We start from the raw sequence: 16,770 nt of genomic DNA, 5'->3' as shown, positions 1-16,770 counted from the left end.
TCCATGATTAACACTAGCCGCCGCCGTATCACATGACATATGTGGTAAGCAATCCAAACAATTAAAAAATATTAGCCACCACCCTCGCCATCCAATTCCCGCTCTAGCTTGTGAGGCTAAGGAAGGAGGTTTTCGTCTTTCATTATATGAGCAAGTTTTCTTAGGTTTGATTCGATGTCGTGGCGACGTTGTTCCGACAATGACGATGATGTTGTATCCAGTAAAATTCCTCCAGCTTCAGTCCCATCTCGGTAACGCTTTGCTCCAGCACTGAAGCTTGGGAGTTTGTATCCGTGTCGGCCTTCATGGACTCTGTGTTGGGACTCGTTCGTGGATGTGTCTTCATGGGCATAGACGACGACAGCATTATCTTCTTGGACAACCATTCATTTCGAGTCGTTGCATCTTGCTTGTAAGATCACCAGCAACAATGTTCTAGCGATGGGTACCTATCTGATGCCCCTGCCGATATGCTTGGCACAATTGTCAATTCACAGTCTACGCTGCGGTCTACCGTTGTTGCAATTTAACAAGGTTTGGTTGTGATTTGCCTAATATAAGAGTGTTTAGCTCCTCTTTAAGAAAAAAGGTTCAAGCCTGTCTCAATATGAATTGTTGTGCAAGCATATCTAACCATACAAATTCATATCTAAGTGAAAACTAATTGAGGTCTTTTTTAACTGAACCAGAGTACAAGTCAGGTTACATATAGGAGGGCCACTCCCAACAGAACAGAATACGTGCGCCCAGTCGTGCGCAGATCGTGGGGAGACATGGTGGACCAAGTCTCCTGTCTAACCCCCCCCCCCCCCCCCCCCCCGCAGTGTCATCGGCGGGCTCGACGACGTTGAGACTAGCACGAATATCGATGAAGGCTGCTGTTGGTAGTCCCTTGGTGAAGATGTCAGCAAACTGTGCGCTGGTGGGAACATGAAGAACGCGGACATCACCTAAAGCTACCTTTTCTCTAACAAAGTGAATATCTATCTCTATGTGCTTTGTACGACGATGCTGTACAGAATTACAGGACATGTAAACAGCAGAGATATTATCACAGTACACGACATTAGCTTGATGAAGAGGCCGATGCAATTCTTGGAGAAGTTGACGAAGCCACACTGTTTCCGCGACAGCATGTGCAACGGAGCGGTACTCGGCTTCAGCAGATGACCTGGAAACAATGAGCTGTCTCTTTGACGACCATGAAACCAAGTTATCACCCAAGTATACACAATAGCCAGAAGTAGATCGACGAGTGTCTAGGCATCCAGCCCAGTCTGCATCAGACTACGCGGTAAGGGATGTTGGTGCTAAGGGGGAAATGGAAAGACCATGATCGAGAGTACCTTTAAGATAACGCAAGATATGTTTGACATGATTAAAGTGAGCAAGGCAAGGGTCATGCATATACAAACAGGCTTGTTGGACAGCGTATGTGATTTCTAGACGAGTGAGGGTCATGTATTGGAGAGCACCGGTGATGCTACGGTAGAGAGTGGGATCAAAAAATGGGTCACCTTCGACGGAAAGCTTGGAACCAGGGGCTGTCGGTGTCAAAACCGGCGGATCTCGGGTAGGGGGTCCCGAACTGTGCGTCTAAGGTTGATGGTAACAGGAGACAAGGGACACGATGTTTACCCAGGTTTGGGCCCTCTCTATGGAGGTAATACCCTACTTCCTGCTTGATTGATCTTGATGGATATGAGTATTACAAGAGTTGATCTACCACGAGATCGTAATGGCTAAACCCTAGAAGTCTAACCTGTATGACTATGGTAATGAGTATCTCTTTCCGGACTAAGTCCTCTGGTTTATATAGGCACCGGGAGGATCTAGGGTTACACAAGGTCGGTTATAAAGAAAGGAATCTTTCATATCCGGTCGCCAAGCTTGCCTTCCACGCCAAGGAGAGTCCCATCCGGACACGGGTGCAGTCTTCGGTCTTCGTATCTTCATAGCCCATCAGTCCGGCCCATGGCTAACAAGCCGGACGCCCGAGGACCCCTTAGTCTAGGACTCCCTCAGTAGCCCCTGAACCTGGCTTCAATGACAAAGTATCCGGCACGTAGATCCGTCTTCAGCATTGCAAGGCGGGTTCCTCCTTCCGAACTGTACCCGAAATAGTCTTCGGATGTACCGATGTGTCCGGATATGTAACACACACACCCCACACAACCGTAGAGAGAATATAATATTTCACGAATCCAATCCGCTGACAACTTTTTGTAACATGACATCATGTCTGTCCGGTCATTATTTCGAACCGTTTTCCGTCTGCCGCTCCACGTTTCGAGACGCAGTTGCCATTGGCACGTCTTGTCAAAGAAGAGATCGTGTCCCTTTATTGCGGGATTCTCATCAATACGGGCGTGGGTAACCCAACCGCGCCGTTTACACAGCCCTTGGGAAGCGAGTTTTAGGGCAAGCGGGGGGCGTTTGACATTCGCAGCCTTTATAAGGGGATAAGGATTCGTCCTCATTCACCCACGCCTTATCCTCCCTCTGCCCATCCCTTCTTGAGCTCCAGCGCCCAAGTTCTAGCTTCCCCCGCCCGAGAAAACACTCCAACCATGTCCGGATCCGGAGCTGGGGGCAAGTGGATGGCCTCCTCCGTTAAGAAGAGAGATATCAAGGAGCTTCGAGAGGCCGGATACCTGGCCAAGGAGATCGTTCACCGACTCCCGGCCAAGGGACAGATCGTCCCCACCCCCGAGCCTCATGAGAGGGTGGTGTTCCTCGCGCATTTCGTCCGCGGGCTGGGATTCCCTCTCCACCCGTTTGTCCGCGGACTGATGTTTTACTACGGGCTAGACTTCCATGATCTAGCCCCCAACTTCATCCTCAACATCTCGGCATTTATAGTCGTGTGCGAGGCCTTTCTCCGCATCCCACCTCACTTCGGCCTATGGCTGAAGACCTTCAATGTGAAGCCGAAGGTGGTGAGCGGCCAACAAGCAGAGTGCGGAGGTGCCATGGTGGGCAAGATGCCCAATGTCACCTGGCTCGAAGGCTCCTTTGTGGAGACGCTGAAGGGGTGGCAATCGGGGTGGTTCTACATCACCGAGCCGCGCGACACCAACTGGGCGGCGCCCCCCGAATTCCGATCCGGAGTTCCGATGCGGCTCACCTCCTGGCAAGAGAAGGGCCTAACCTGGGGTTCTTCGAACGAGCTGACTGGGCTCCAGACGTGCGTCCAGAACATGATAACTAAGAAGATCAAACTTGTCAACGTGATCCAGGTTATGCTCATTCGCCGGATCCTTCCGTGCCAACGCCGGACTTGCTACTTGTGGGAGTTCGATCCGGCCAAGCACCAGACGCTACTAGAGCTCTTTGGCACAACGCACAAAGACATCTGGAAAGTGCTCTTCAAGGCCGGCGAGACACCACCGCCCACGATCGAGGATCACGGGCTTGGCTTAAAGCGCCAGGCGAATTCGGTAAGTTCTTTCATGCTTTCAAGGTATAACCTTTACTGGCATATTTTGAGGAAGGAGTTTAAGCCTTCCTATCAATTTTTAGGCCTGGACCGACATTGCGGGGCGGATTAATTGTCCGGCCCCGCTGCCCGAAGACGAAGAAACCCCACTCCTGACGAAGATGCTGTTTCCGGCGCCTTATGATGTGCCAGAGAAGAAGGCCAAGAAAACGGCCAAAGGGACCAGGAGTGGCCTTTGCCGAAAGGGTGCATCGGACATATCGTCCGAAGACGAGACCGACTCTTCGGCCGCCGAAGACGGCGACGAAGAGGAAGAAGAAAGCAAATCCCCCCCTGAGGGGGGAGGAAGAAAAGGGGGGCCTCCACAAATCTGGAGGCGAAGGCGCCCAAGAGAGGGAAGGGCTCCCTTGCGGATAACTCTGCGTGGGATGTCGATAGTAGTCCGGAGCGAATGCCCCGGACCAAGTCTCGGGCCGCCTCGTAAGTAAAAAACCTTATGCACATCCAAATGCCTAGCCTTTCCACTTTGTAATATTAATATATTTAAATTATGCCATTGCAGTCCGGCCCGTGACAGCTCCTCACGATCCTCAACTAGAGGTTTGCTAGATTCAAAGGAGATGGCCAGCGTGTCACCGCCGCCAGCTCACTCTCCCCCGTCCAAGGGTAATGAAGAGGTGGTGTCCCAAAGGACCTTCCCAGGTCAGGGGGAGGTTCCGGAGATCGTCGGGGCGGCGCCCAAGGATGACTCCTCGGCCGCCGGACACATGGGGGAGAAAGCTGTTGGGGAACGTAGTAATTTCAAAAAAAATCCTAACCACACGCAAGATCATGGTGATGCATAGCAACGAGAGGGGAGAGTGTTGTCCACGTACCCTCGTAGACCGAAAGCGGAAGCGTTAATACAACGCGGTTGATGTAGTCGTACGTCTTCACGATCCGACCGATCAAGTACCGAACGCACGGCACCTCCGAGTTCAGCACACGTTCAGCTCGATGACGTCCCTCGAACTCCGATCCAGCCGAGTGTTGAGGGAGAATTTCATAAGCACGACGGCATGGTGACGATGATGATGTTCTACCGACGCAGGGCTTCGCCTAAGCACCGCTACGATATTATCGAGGTGCACTATGGTGGAGGGGGGCACCGCACACGGCTAAGAGATCAATGATCAATTGTTGTGTCTATGGGGTGCCCCCCTGCCCCCGTATATAAAGGAGCAAAGGGGGAGAGGTGCGGCCAGCCTTGGGGCGCGCCAGGAGGAGTCCTACTCCCACCGGGAGTAGGACTCCCTCCCTTTTCCTAGTTGGATTAGGACTTGGGAGGGGGGAAAGAGGAGAGGAGAAGAAGGAAGGGGGGCGCCGCCCCCTTCTCCTTGTCCTATTCGGACTAGGGGGGAGGGGCGCGCAGCCCAGCCCTAGCCGCCTCTCCTCTCTACCACCTAGGCCCACTAAGGCCCATTATGTTGCCGGGGGGTTCCGGTAACCTCCCGGTACTCCGGTAAAATCCCGATTTCACCCGGAACACTTCCGATATCCAAATATAGGCTTCCAATATATCAATCTTTATGTCTCGACCATTTCGAGACTCCTCGTCATGTCCGTGATCACATCCAGGACTACGAACAACCTTCAGTACATCAAAACATATAAACTCATAATATAACTGTCATCGAAACGTTAAGCGTGCGGACCCTACGGGTTCGAGAACTATGTAGACATGACTGAGACACGTCTCCGGTCAATAACCAATAGCGGAACCTGGATGCTCATATTGGCTCCCACATATTCTACGAAGATCTTTATCGGTCAGACCGCATAACAACATACGTTGTTCCCTTTGTCGTCGGTATGTTACTTGCCCGAGATTCGATCGTCGGTATCTCAATACCTAGTTCAATCTCGTTACCGGCAAGTCTCTTTACTCATTCCGTAATACATCATCCCGCAACTAGCTCATTAGTTGCAACGCTTGCAAGGCTTATAGTGATGTGCATTATCGAGTGGGCCCAGAGATACGTCTCCGACAATCGGAGTGACAAATCCTAATCTCGAAATACGCCAACCCAACAAGTACCTTCGGAGACACCTGTAGAGCACCTTTATAATCACCCAGTTACGTTCTGACGTTTGGTAGCACACAAAGTGTTCCTCCGGTAAACGGGAGTTGCATAATCTCATAGTCATAGGAACATGTATAAGTCATAAAGAAAGCAATAGCAACATACTAAACGATCGAGTGCTAAGCTAACGGAATGGGTCAAGTCAACCACATCATTCTCCTAATGATGTGATCCCGTTAATCAAATGACAACTCATGTCTATGGCTAGGAAACATAACCATCTTTGATCAACGAGCTAGTCAAGTAGAGGCATACTAGTGACACTCTGTTTGTCTATGTATTCACACATGTATCAAGTTTCCGGTTAATACAATTCTAGCATGAATAATAAACATTTATCATGATATAAGGAAATAAATAATAACTTTATTATTGCCTTTAGGGCATATTTCCTCCAGTCTCCCACTTGCACTAGAGTCAATAATCTAGTTCACATCGCCATGTGATTTAACATCAATAGTTCACATCACCATGTGATTAACACCCATAGTTCACATCGTAATGTGACCAACACCCAAAGGGTTTACTAGAGTCAGTAATCTAGTTCACATCGCTATGTGATTGACACCCAAAGAGTACTAAGGTGTGATCATGTTTTGCTTGTGAGATAATTTTAGTCAACGGGTCTGTCACATTTAGATCCGTAAGTATTTTGCAAATTTCTATGTCTACAATGCTCTGCACGGAGCTACTCTAGCTAATTGCTCCCACTTTCAATATGTATCTAGACCGAGACTTAGATTCATCTAGCATCGACGTAACCCTTTACGACGAACCTTTTGTCACTTCCATAATTGAGAAACATATCCTTATTCCACTAAGGATAATTTTGACCGTTGTCCAGTGATCTACTCCTAGATCACTATTGTACTCCCTTGCCAAAATCAGTGTAGGATATACAATAGATCTGGTACACAGCATGGCATACTTTATAGAACCTATGGCCGAGGCATAGGGAATGACTTTCATTCTTTTTCTATCTTCTGCCGTGGTCGGGCTTTGAGTCTTACTCAATTTCACACCTTGTAACACAGGCAAGAAACTCTTTCTTTGAATGTTCCATTTTGAACCACTTCAAAATCTTGTTAAGGTATGTACTCATTGAAAAAACTTATCAAGCATCTTGATCTATCTCTATAGATCTTGATGCTCAATATGTAAGCAGCTTCACCGAGGTCCTTCTTTGAAAAACTCCTTTCGAATACTCCTTTATGCTTTGCAGAATAATTCTACATTATTTCCGATCAACAATATGTCATTCACATATACTTATCAGAAATGTTGTAGTGCTCCCACTCACTTTCTTGTAAATACAGGCTTCACCGCAAGTCTGTATAAAACTATATCCTTTGATCAACTTATCAAAGTGTATATTCCAACTCCGAGATGCTTGCACCAGTCCATAGATGGATCGCTGGAGCTTGCATATTTTGTTAGCACCTTTAGGATTGACAAAACCTTCTGGTTGCATCATATACAACTCTTCTTTAATAAATCCATTAAGGAATGCACTTTTGTTTATCCATTTGCCAGATTTCATAAAATGCGGCAATTGCTAACATGATTCGGACATACTTAAGCATAGATACGAGTGAGAAACTCTCATCGTAGTCAACACCTTAAACTTGTCGAAAACCTTTTGCGACAATTCTAGCTTTGTAGATAGTAACACTACTATCAGCGTCCGTCTTCCTCTTGAAGATCCATTTAATCTCAATGGCTCGCCGATCATTGGGCAAGTCAATCAAAGTCCATACTTTGTTCTCATACATGGATCTCATCTCAGATTTCATGGCCTCAAGCCATTTTGCGGAATCTGGGCTCACCATCGCTTCTTCATAGTTCGTAGGTTCATCATGGTCTAGTATCATAACGTCCAGAACAGGATTGCCGTACCACTCTGGTGCGGATCTTACTCTGGTTGACCTACGAGGTTCAGTAATAACTTGATCTGAAGTTCCATGATCATCATCATTAAATTCCTCACTAATTGGTATAGGCGTCACAGAAACTGGTTTCTGCGATGAACTACTTTCCAATAAGGGAGCTGGTACAATTACCTCATCAAGTTCTACTTTCCTCCCACTCACTTCTTTTGAGAGAAACTCCTTCTCTAGAAAGGATCCATTCTTAGCAACGAATGTCTTGCCTTCGGATCTGTGAGAAGGTGTACCCAACTGTCTCCTTTGGGTATCCTATGAAGACACATTTCTCCGACTTGGGTTTGAGCTTATCAGGATGAAACTTTTTCACATAAGCATCGCAACCCCAAACTTTAAGGAACGACAACTTTGGTTTCTTGCCAAACCACAGTTCATAAGATGTCGTCTCAACGGTTTAGATGGTACCCTTTTTAATGTGAATGCAGCTGTCTCTAATGCACAACCCCAAAACTATAGTGGTAAATCGGTAAGAAACATCATAGATTGCACTATATCCAATAAAGTATGGTTATGACGTTCGGACACACCATTACACTGTGGTGTTCCAGGTGGCGTGAGTAGTGAAACTATTTCACATTGTTTTAACTGAAGGCCAAACTCGTAACTCAAATATTTCACGTCTGCGATCATATCGTAGAAACTTTTATTTTCTTGTTACGATGATTCTCCACTTCACTCTGAAATTCTTTGAACTTTTCAAATGTTTCAGACTTGTGTTTCATCAAGTAGATATACCCATATCTGCTCAAATCATCTATGAAGGTCAGAAAATAACGATACTTGCCGCGAGCCTTAACACTCATCGGACCGCATACATCAGTATGTATTATTTCCAACAAATCTGTTGCTCTCTCCATAGTTCCGGAGAATGGCGTTTTAGTCATCTTGCCCATGAGGCACGGTTCGCAAGCATCAAGTGATTCATAATCAAGTGATTCCAAAATCCCATCAGTATGGAGTTTCTTCATGCGCTTTACACCAATATGACCTAAACGGCAGTGCCACAAATAAGTTGCACTATCATTATTAACTTTGCATCTTTTGGCTTCATTATTATGAATATGTGTATCACTACGATCGAGATCCAACAAACCATTTTATTGGGTGTATGACCATAGAAGGTTTTATTCATGTAAACAGAACAACAATTATTCTCTAATTTAAATGAATAACTGTATTGCAACAAACATGATCAAATCATATTCATGCTCAACGCAAACACCAAATAACACTTATTTAGTTTCAACACTAATCCCGAAAGTATAGGGAGTGTGCGATGATGATCATATCAATCTTGGAACTACTTCCAACACACATCGTCACCTCGCCTTTTACTAGTCTCTGTTTATTCTGCAACTCCCGTTTAGAGTTACTACTCTTAGCAACTGAACCAGTATCAAATGCTGAGGGGTTGCTATAAACACTAGTAAAGTACACATCAATAACATGTATATCCAATATACCTTTGTTCACTTTGCCATCCTTCTTATCCACCAAATACTTGGGGTAGTTCCGCTTCCAGTGACCAGTCCCTTTGCAGTAGAAGCACTTAGTCTCAGGCTTAGGACCAGACTTAGGCTTCTTCACTTGAGCAGCAACTTGCTTGCCGTTCTTCTTGAAGTTCCCCTTCTTCCCTTTGCCCTTTTCTTGAAACTAGTGGTCTCGTCAACCATCAACACTTGATGTTTTTCTTGATTTCTACCTTCGTCGATTTCAGCATCACGAAGAGCTCGGGAATTACTTCCGTCATCCCTTGCATACTATAGTTCATCACGAAGTTCTACTAACTTGGTGATGGTGACTAGAGAATTCTGTCAATCACTATTTTATCTGGAAGATTAATTCCCACTTGATTCAAGCGATTGTAGTACCCAGACAATCTGAGCACATGCTCACTTCTTGAGCTATTCTCCTCCATCTTTTAGCTATAGAACTTGTTGGAGACTTCATATCTCTCAACTCGGGTATTTGCTTAAAATATTAACTTCAACTCCTGGAACATCTCATATGGTCCATGACGTTCAAAACGTCTTTGAAGTCCCGATTCTAAGCCGTTAAGCATGGTGCACTAAACTATCAAGTAGTCATCATATTGAGCTAGCCAAACGTTCATAACATCTGCATCTGCTCCTGCAATAGGTCTGTCACCTAGCGGTGCATCAAGGACATAATTCTTCTGTGCAGCAATGAGGATAATCCTCAGATCACAAATCCAGTCCGCATCTTTGCTACTAACATCTTTCAACATAATTTTTCTCTAGGAACATATCAAAAATAAACACAGGGAAGCAACAACGCGAGCTATTGATCTACAACATAATTTGCAAAATACTATCAGGACTAAGTTCATGATAAATTCAAGTTCAATTAATCATATTACTTAAGAACTCCCACTTAGATAGACATCCCTCTAATCCTCTAAGTGATCACGTGATCCATATCAACTAAACCATGTCCGATCATCACGTGAGATGGAGTAGTTTCAACGGTGAACATCACTATGTTGATCATATCTACTATATGATTCACGCTCGACCTTTCGGTCTCCATGTTCCGAGGCCATATCTGTTATATGCTAGGCTTGTCAAGTTTAACCTGAGTATTCCGCATGTGCAATTGTTTTGCACCCGTTGTATTTGAACATAGAGCCTATCACACCCGATCATCACGTGGTGTCTCAGCACGAAGAACTTTCGCAACGGTGCATACTCAGGGAGAACACTTATACTTTGATAATTTAGTGAGGGATCATCTTATAATGCTACCGTCAATCAAAGCAAGATAAGATGCATAAAAAGATAAACATCACATGCAATCAATATAGGTGATATGATATGGCCATCATCATCTTGTGCTTGTGATCTCCATCTCCGAAGCACCGTCATGATCCCCATCGTCACCGGCGCGACCACCTTGATCTCCATCGTAGCATCGTTGTCGTCTCGCCAACTATTGCTTCTACGACTATCGCTACCGCTTAGTGATAAAGTAAAACAATTACATGGCGATTGCATTGCATACAATAAAACGACAACCATATGGCCCCTGCCAGTTGCCGCTAACTCGGTTACAAAACATGATCATCTCATACAATAAAATTCAGCATCATGTCTTGACCATATCACATCACAACATGCCCTGCAAAAACAAGTTAGACGTCCTCTACTTTGTTGTTGCAAGTTTTACGTGGCTGCTACGGGCTTAGCAAGAACCGTTCTTACCTACGCATCAAAACAACAACGATAGTTTGTCAAGTTGGTGCTGTTTTAACCTTCGCAAGGACCGGGCGTAGCCACACTCGGTTCAACTAAAGTTGGAGAAACTGACACCCGCCAGCCACCTCTGTGCAAAGCACGTCGGAAGAACCAGTCTCGCGTAAGCGTACGCGTAATGTCGGTCCGGGCCGCTTCATCCAACAATACCGCCGAACCAAAGTATGACATGCTGGTAAGCAGTATGACTTATATCGCCCACAACTCACTTGTGTTCTACTCGTGCATATGACATCTACGCATAAAACCAGGCTCGGATGCCACTGTTGGGGAACGTAGTAATTTCAAAAAAATTCCTACGCACACGCAAGATCATGGTGATGCATAGCAACGAGAGGGGAGAGTTTTGTCCACGTACCCTCGTAGACCGAAAGCGGAAGCGTTAAAACAACGCGATTGATGTAGTCGTACGTCTTCACAATCCGACCGATCAAGTACCGAACGCACGGCACCTCCGAGTTCAGCACACGTTCAGCTCGATGATGTCCCTCGAACTCCGATCCAGCCGAGTGTTGAGGGAGAGTTTCGTCAGCATGACGGCGTGGTGACGATGATGTTGTTCTACCGACGCAAGGCTTCGCCTAAGCACCGCTACGATATTATCGAGGTGTGATATGGTGGAGGGGGGCACCGCACACGGCTAAGAGATCAATGATGAATTGTTGTGTCTATGGGGTGCCCCCCTGCCCCCGTATATAAAGGAGCAAAGGGGGGGAGGTGCGGCCAGCCTTGGGGCACGCCAGGAGGAGTCCTACTCCCACCGGGAGTAGGACTCCCCCCTTTTCCTAGTTGGATTAGGACTAGGGAGGGGGGAAAGAGGAGAGGGAGAAGAAGGAAGGGGGGCGCCGCCCCCTTCTCCTTTTCCTATTCAGACTAGGGGGGAGGGGCGCGCAGCCCAGCCCTAGCCGCCTCTCCTCTCTACCACCTAGGCCCACTAAGGCCCATTATGTTGCCGGGGGGTTCCGGTAACCTCCCGGTACTCCGGTAAAATCCCGATTTCACCCGGAACACTTCCGATATCCAAATATAGGCTTCAAATATATCAATCTTTATGTCTCGACCATTTCGAGACTCCTCGTCATGTCTATGATCACATCCGGGACTCCGAACAACCTTCGGTACATCAAAACATATAAACTCATAATATAACTGTCATCGAAACGTTAAGCGTGCGGACCCTACGGGTTCGAGAACTATGTAGACATGACTGAGACACGTCTCCGGTCAATAATCAATAGCGGAACCTGGATGCTCATATTGGCTCCCACATATTCTACGAAGATCTTTATCGGTCAGACCGCATAACAACATACGTTGTTCCCTTTGTCATCGGTATGTTACTTGCCCAAGATTCGATCGTCGGTATCTCAATACCTAGTTCAATCTCATTACCGGCAAGTCTCTTTACTCGTTCCGTAATACATTATCCCGCAACTAGCTCATTAGTTGCAATGCTTGCAAGGCTTATAGTGATGTGCATTACCGAGTGGGCCCAGAGATACCTCTCCGACAATCGGAGTGACAAATCCTAATCTCGAAATACGCCAACCCAACAAGTACCTTCGGAGACACCTGTAGAGCACCTTTATAATCACCCAGTTACGTTGTGACGTTTGGTAGCACACAAAGTGTTCCTCCGGTAAACGGGAGTTGCATAATCTCAAAGTCATAGGAACATGTATAAGTCATGAAGAAAGCAATAGCAACATACTAAACGATCGAGTGCTAAGCTAACGGAATGGGTCAAGTCAATCACATCATTCTCCTAATGATGTGATCCCGTTAATCAAATGACAACTCATGTCTATGGCTAGGAAACATAACCATCTTTGATCAACGAGCTAGTCAAGTAGAGGCATACTAGTGACACTCTGTTTGTCTATGTATTCACACATGTATCAATTTTCCGGTTAATACAATTCTAGCATGAATAATAAACATTTATCATGATATAAGGAAATAAATAATAACTTTATTATTGCCTCTAGGGCATATTTCCTTCAAAAGCCCCCATGGGGACTGGTGATGGGGGCCAAGTTCCATTCGACCCCCAGCCGGATACCATTCCGGAGACCTACACGGCTCCGGAGTCTAGCGGACGGCCTTCCCCGAAAGGAGGAGGTGTGCCTGTTCCGTCGGTGACCTCTGTCCAACCGGAGGCACCGGATAATTTGCTGGAAGCGCTGCAAGGCGCTTCCGTTGTGGATGAACACCGTGTCATTATGGGTACGGTGATCGAGAAGGTTCAGTCCGCCAAAAGCGGACTGACCGAAGCCTGCGCTAGCCTTTTAACGGGCTTTGAGGTAAGTAATGTAATTGTAAAAGGAATATCACAGTGTAGACAGTAGCCCCTGATGCTCTGTTCGGCGTTCGGAAGGAAAAAGCCGAGTAGAGGATCAAAATGATTTTCGCAGGAGTCTAACATAAGATGTCTATGTGAATAAGCAGGCATCGCTGTTGGCTGCTGCCGCTCATACTGCGGAAGTCTTCGGCCTGAAGCAGAGCCTGGAGCGGGTCGAAGAAGAGCTCGGCCTCACGAAGAAGTAGCTGGAGGATAGCCAAGGTATGCAGTAACCTGCCCGTATATTTAGGAAGGATGAATGTTTCGTGCTGACTAAAGTGTCATGAAATTTTTTAGGGGCCACGACCGAGGTGGCGGCCCTCAAGAAGGCGTTAGCCAAGGCTGAGGACAAAGCGGCCAAGGAGCGCGCCGCGCGCCAGAAGCACGAGGCTCGGGTCAGCGAGGTCCAGCAAGAGCTCCAGGACGTTGTCAAGAAGTACGAGTCCTTGGAGCGTGATTCTAAGACGCAAGCATCCAAACTTGTGAAGGCCCGCCAGAGCACACAAGAGGCTCGAGCCGAGGCCCAGAGCGCCCGTCAGGAAATCCAGGCGGCCAAGAAGATCGTGGCGGGTAAGGCTTTCATTATGCAAAGCAAGTCTGTGAAGGAAACATTCCTTTTACTTACCCGAATTTGGAGCTCTCCAGCCTTTGCCCGCGTCAAGATGCACTGGGCAAAGATGAATGCCAAGAAGCTGATGACCGAGGGACCGCCTGAAGGCAAGGAGCACCATCGACCCGAGCTATATTTTGATAGTGTCCTGGAGGGATCCCGCCTTGTGGCGGAGCAATGTGCAAAGGATGTTATATTCCCATGAAAACATTCATGTTATCCTGTCCTGTAATATGAAACAAGGTCGTTATGTAATATAATGCTTGTGACTCTTAAAATTTTACCTCCTGTGCGGCCGTTTATGAGATCTGAGGGTTAACCAGTCGTCGGCTTCTGCCCCCACGTAGATACTACGGGGGTGTTCGGGATAAATCTAAACACTCTTTGCTCCACCTTCTGGTCCTTAAAGGAGTTGTTTAGCGCAGCGAACAAGGCAATCAGACTATACAGCTTTTATCGCCCTCACTTAGCCATAGGAGTTTGACAATGAGAATTTTGGCGAAGCCCCTGGTATTCGGAAGGCCGAACCAGGGGCGCTATACACGCCTGATCGGATAGAAACCGATTCCTCGCGTAAAGCTGAAAAAATCTCTAAGGATTTGAAACCTCTCGAACAGCTGACCAGCTCTCGCCGCATCATGACAGTCAGTTTTCGGCTTTCTCTACTAAGGTGCTCGTCAGGAAGAACCGGGACACAATCGCAGTAGTTCTCCCTTTACTACCCTAGCCGATATAGCGGAACGTAAGGTAGTAAGCACAGGAGCCGGGCAACCCAACTATTGACCAAAGACATGATTCGGAGCCGATGCATATAATGCTATAAGTTTAGGGTGCCGAACTATACTATAAAAAGTGTTCGGACTTTATTGCCGTGTTGCGGGGCGTGATGAAGCCCCTAGAGAAGTAGTACGTACCAGAGTGTATGGGTGCGATTAGTAATAAATACAAAGGCAAGGAAAAAATCAAGTAATAAGCTGACACTGCCGATTAATTTCCCTTGTGGTTTGATTAATACGTCGAGGCGTACTTCTGCAAGTAATGCATTGAGTGAGTAAGGCTATTTAACATGCCATGACCAAGAGCGAGCTGCGTGCGGGTATGTAAAATAGGTATAGCGATCGTTAGCAGAGACCACCTAAGCCCTCCCTTGTACGTCAAAGCTTCTTGCTTCCTTGGTGTATTTCATCCTTTGACAGGGCCAGTAATCCGGCCATCGAAGAAGGCTTATGTAAAATAAAATCTGAAAAGGGAAAAAAGGAAATGGTGGAAGTATACTTGTGTCCGGGATCGGTCGAGCCGAACTATGGATCACAAACTAGTTGTGCCTCCGCGATGCCCATGGAATTTCGAGTGCGTAATTATGTATGCGTGGTACGGATGCCACTACTTGATCGGGGCTGGGACGGAGGCCGAATTGCTAATCGAGCTCTTGACGAGCTGAGATGTCCTGTTGCGGCATAGTCCGGACTCTTTTAACGGTGTCCAGGGGCTCGGCAGCCAGATTACGGTTCTGCTTGAAAAGGTCGCGTTGTACTTCTGCTGCTAGGGCAGCGGTGTGCTCCTCTGTACGGAAGGAGCGTTCCGTGTTTCCGTTGACCGTTATAACGCCGCGTGGATCGGGCATCTTGGGCTTAAGATAAGCATAGTGAGGTACCGCATTGAATCGAGCAAATGTGGTTCGTCCAAGCAGTGCGTGATAGCCGTTGCGAAAGGGGACGATATCAAAGATTAATTCCTCGCTTCGGAAGTTGTCCGGAGATCCGAAGACTACCTCTAGTGTGACTGAGCCCGTACAGCGGGCCTCTACACCTGGTATGACTCCTTTAAAGGTAGTCCTTGTGGGCTTCATCCGTGATGGGTTAATGCCCATTTTGCGCACTATATCATGATTGGGTCCAGGACTAGTGCGGCTGATCCGCCATGCCAGATACTGGTTGGATGATCCCGACGATCAAAAGTGATCGGGCGCGATGACCATGGGTTGAATTTTGGGGCGACTGGCTCTATCGCATAAACGTCCCTTAGTGCGCGCTTGCGCTCCCTTTTGGGGATATGTGTAGCGTATATCATGTTCACCGTTTTGACCTGAGAGGGAAACTTCTTCTATCCCCCTGTGCTTGTCTGCCGGGGTTCCTCGTCATCGTCCTTGCTCTGCGATCCCTTTTCCTTGGTCTCGGCATTTAACTTGCCGGCTTGCTTAAAAACCCAGCAATCTCTGTTGGTATGGTTGGCTGGTTTGTCTGGGATGCCATGGATTTGGCACGGACGGTCGAGTATGCGGTCCAAGCCGGATGGTCCCTGATTGTTCCTTATATACGGCTTTTTCCGCTGACCGGAGTTGGAGCTGCTGAATCCGGCGTTGGCAGCAGTGTCATCGGTGTTGTCGCCGTTGCTTCGGCGTTTGTGTGTGCTGCGTCGGAGCTTGCTGTTGCTATTTTTGGCCTCGGAGGGGCTTGCCTCATTGGCCGTATTTTTACTACAAGCCAGCCAGCTATCCTCACCCGCACAAAAGTAGGTCATGAGGGCTGTGAGGGCGGCCATAGATTTCGGCTTTTCTTCGCCGAGGTGGCGGGCGAGCCATTCATCGCGGATGCTATGTTTAAAGACCGCTAGGGCTTCTGCATCCGGACAGTCGATGATCTGGTTCTTTTTAGTTAGGAACCTAGTCCAAAATTTCCTGGCCGACTCTCCGGGCTGTTGAACTATGTGACTTAAGTCATCGGCGTCCGGCGGCCGGACATATGTACCTTGGAAGTTGTCGAGAAAGGCTTCCTCCAAGTCCTCCCAGTTGCCGATGGAATTTTCAGGCAGACTGTTTAACCAGTGCCGAGCTGGCCCTTTGAGTTTTAGTGGGAGGTATTTGATAGCATGGAGGTCATCTCCACGGGCCATATGAATGTGTAGACTGAAATCCTCGATCCATGCCGCGGGATCGGTTGTTTCGTCGTATGATTCAATATTGACGGGTTTGAACCCTTCGGGGAATTCATGGTCCATTACTTCATCAGTGAAGCAAAGAGGGTGTGCGGCGCCTCTATATCG

This window comes from Aegilops tauschii, chromosome 1, assembly GCF_002575655.3.
Source record: "Aegilops tauschii subsp. strangulata cultivar AL8/78 chromosome 1, Aet v6.0, whole genome shotgun sequence".
NCBI classification, from domain to species: Eukaryota; Viridiplantae; Streptophyta; class Magnoliopsida; order Poales; family Poaceae; genus Aegilops; species Aegilops tauschii.
Note: the sequence above shows the minus strand (reverse complement) of the source record.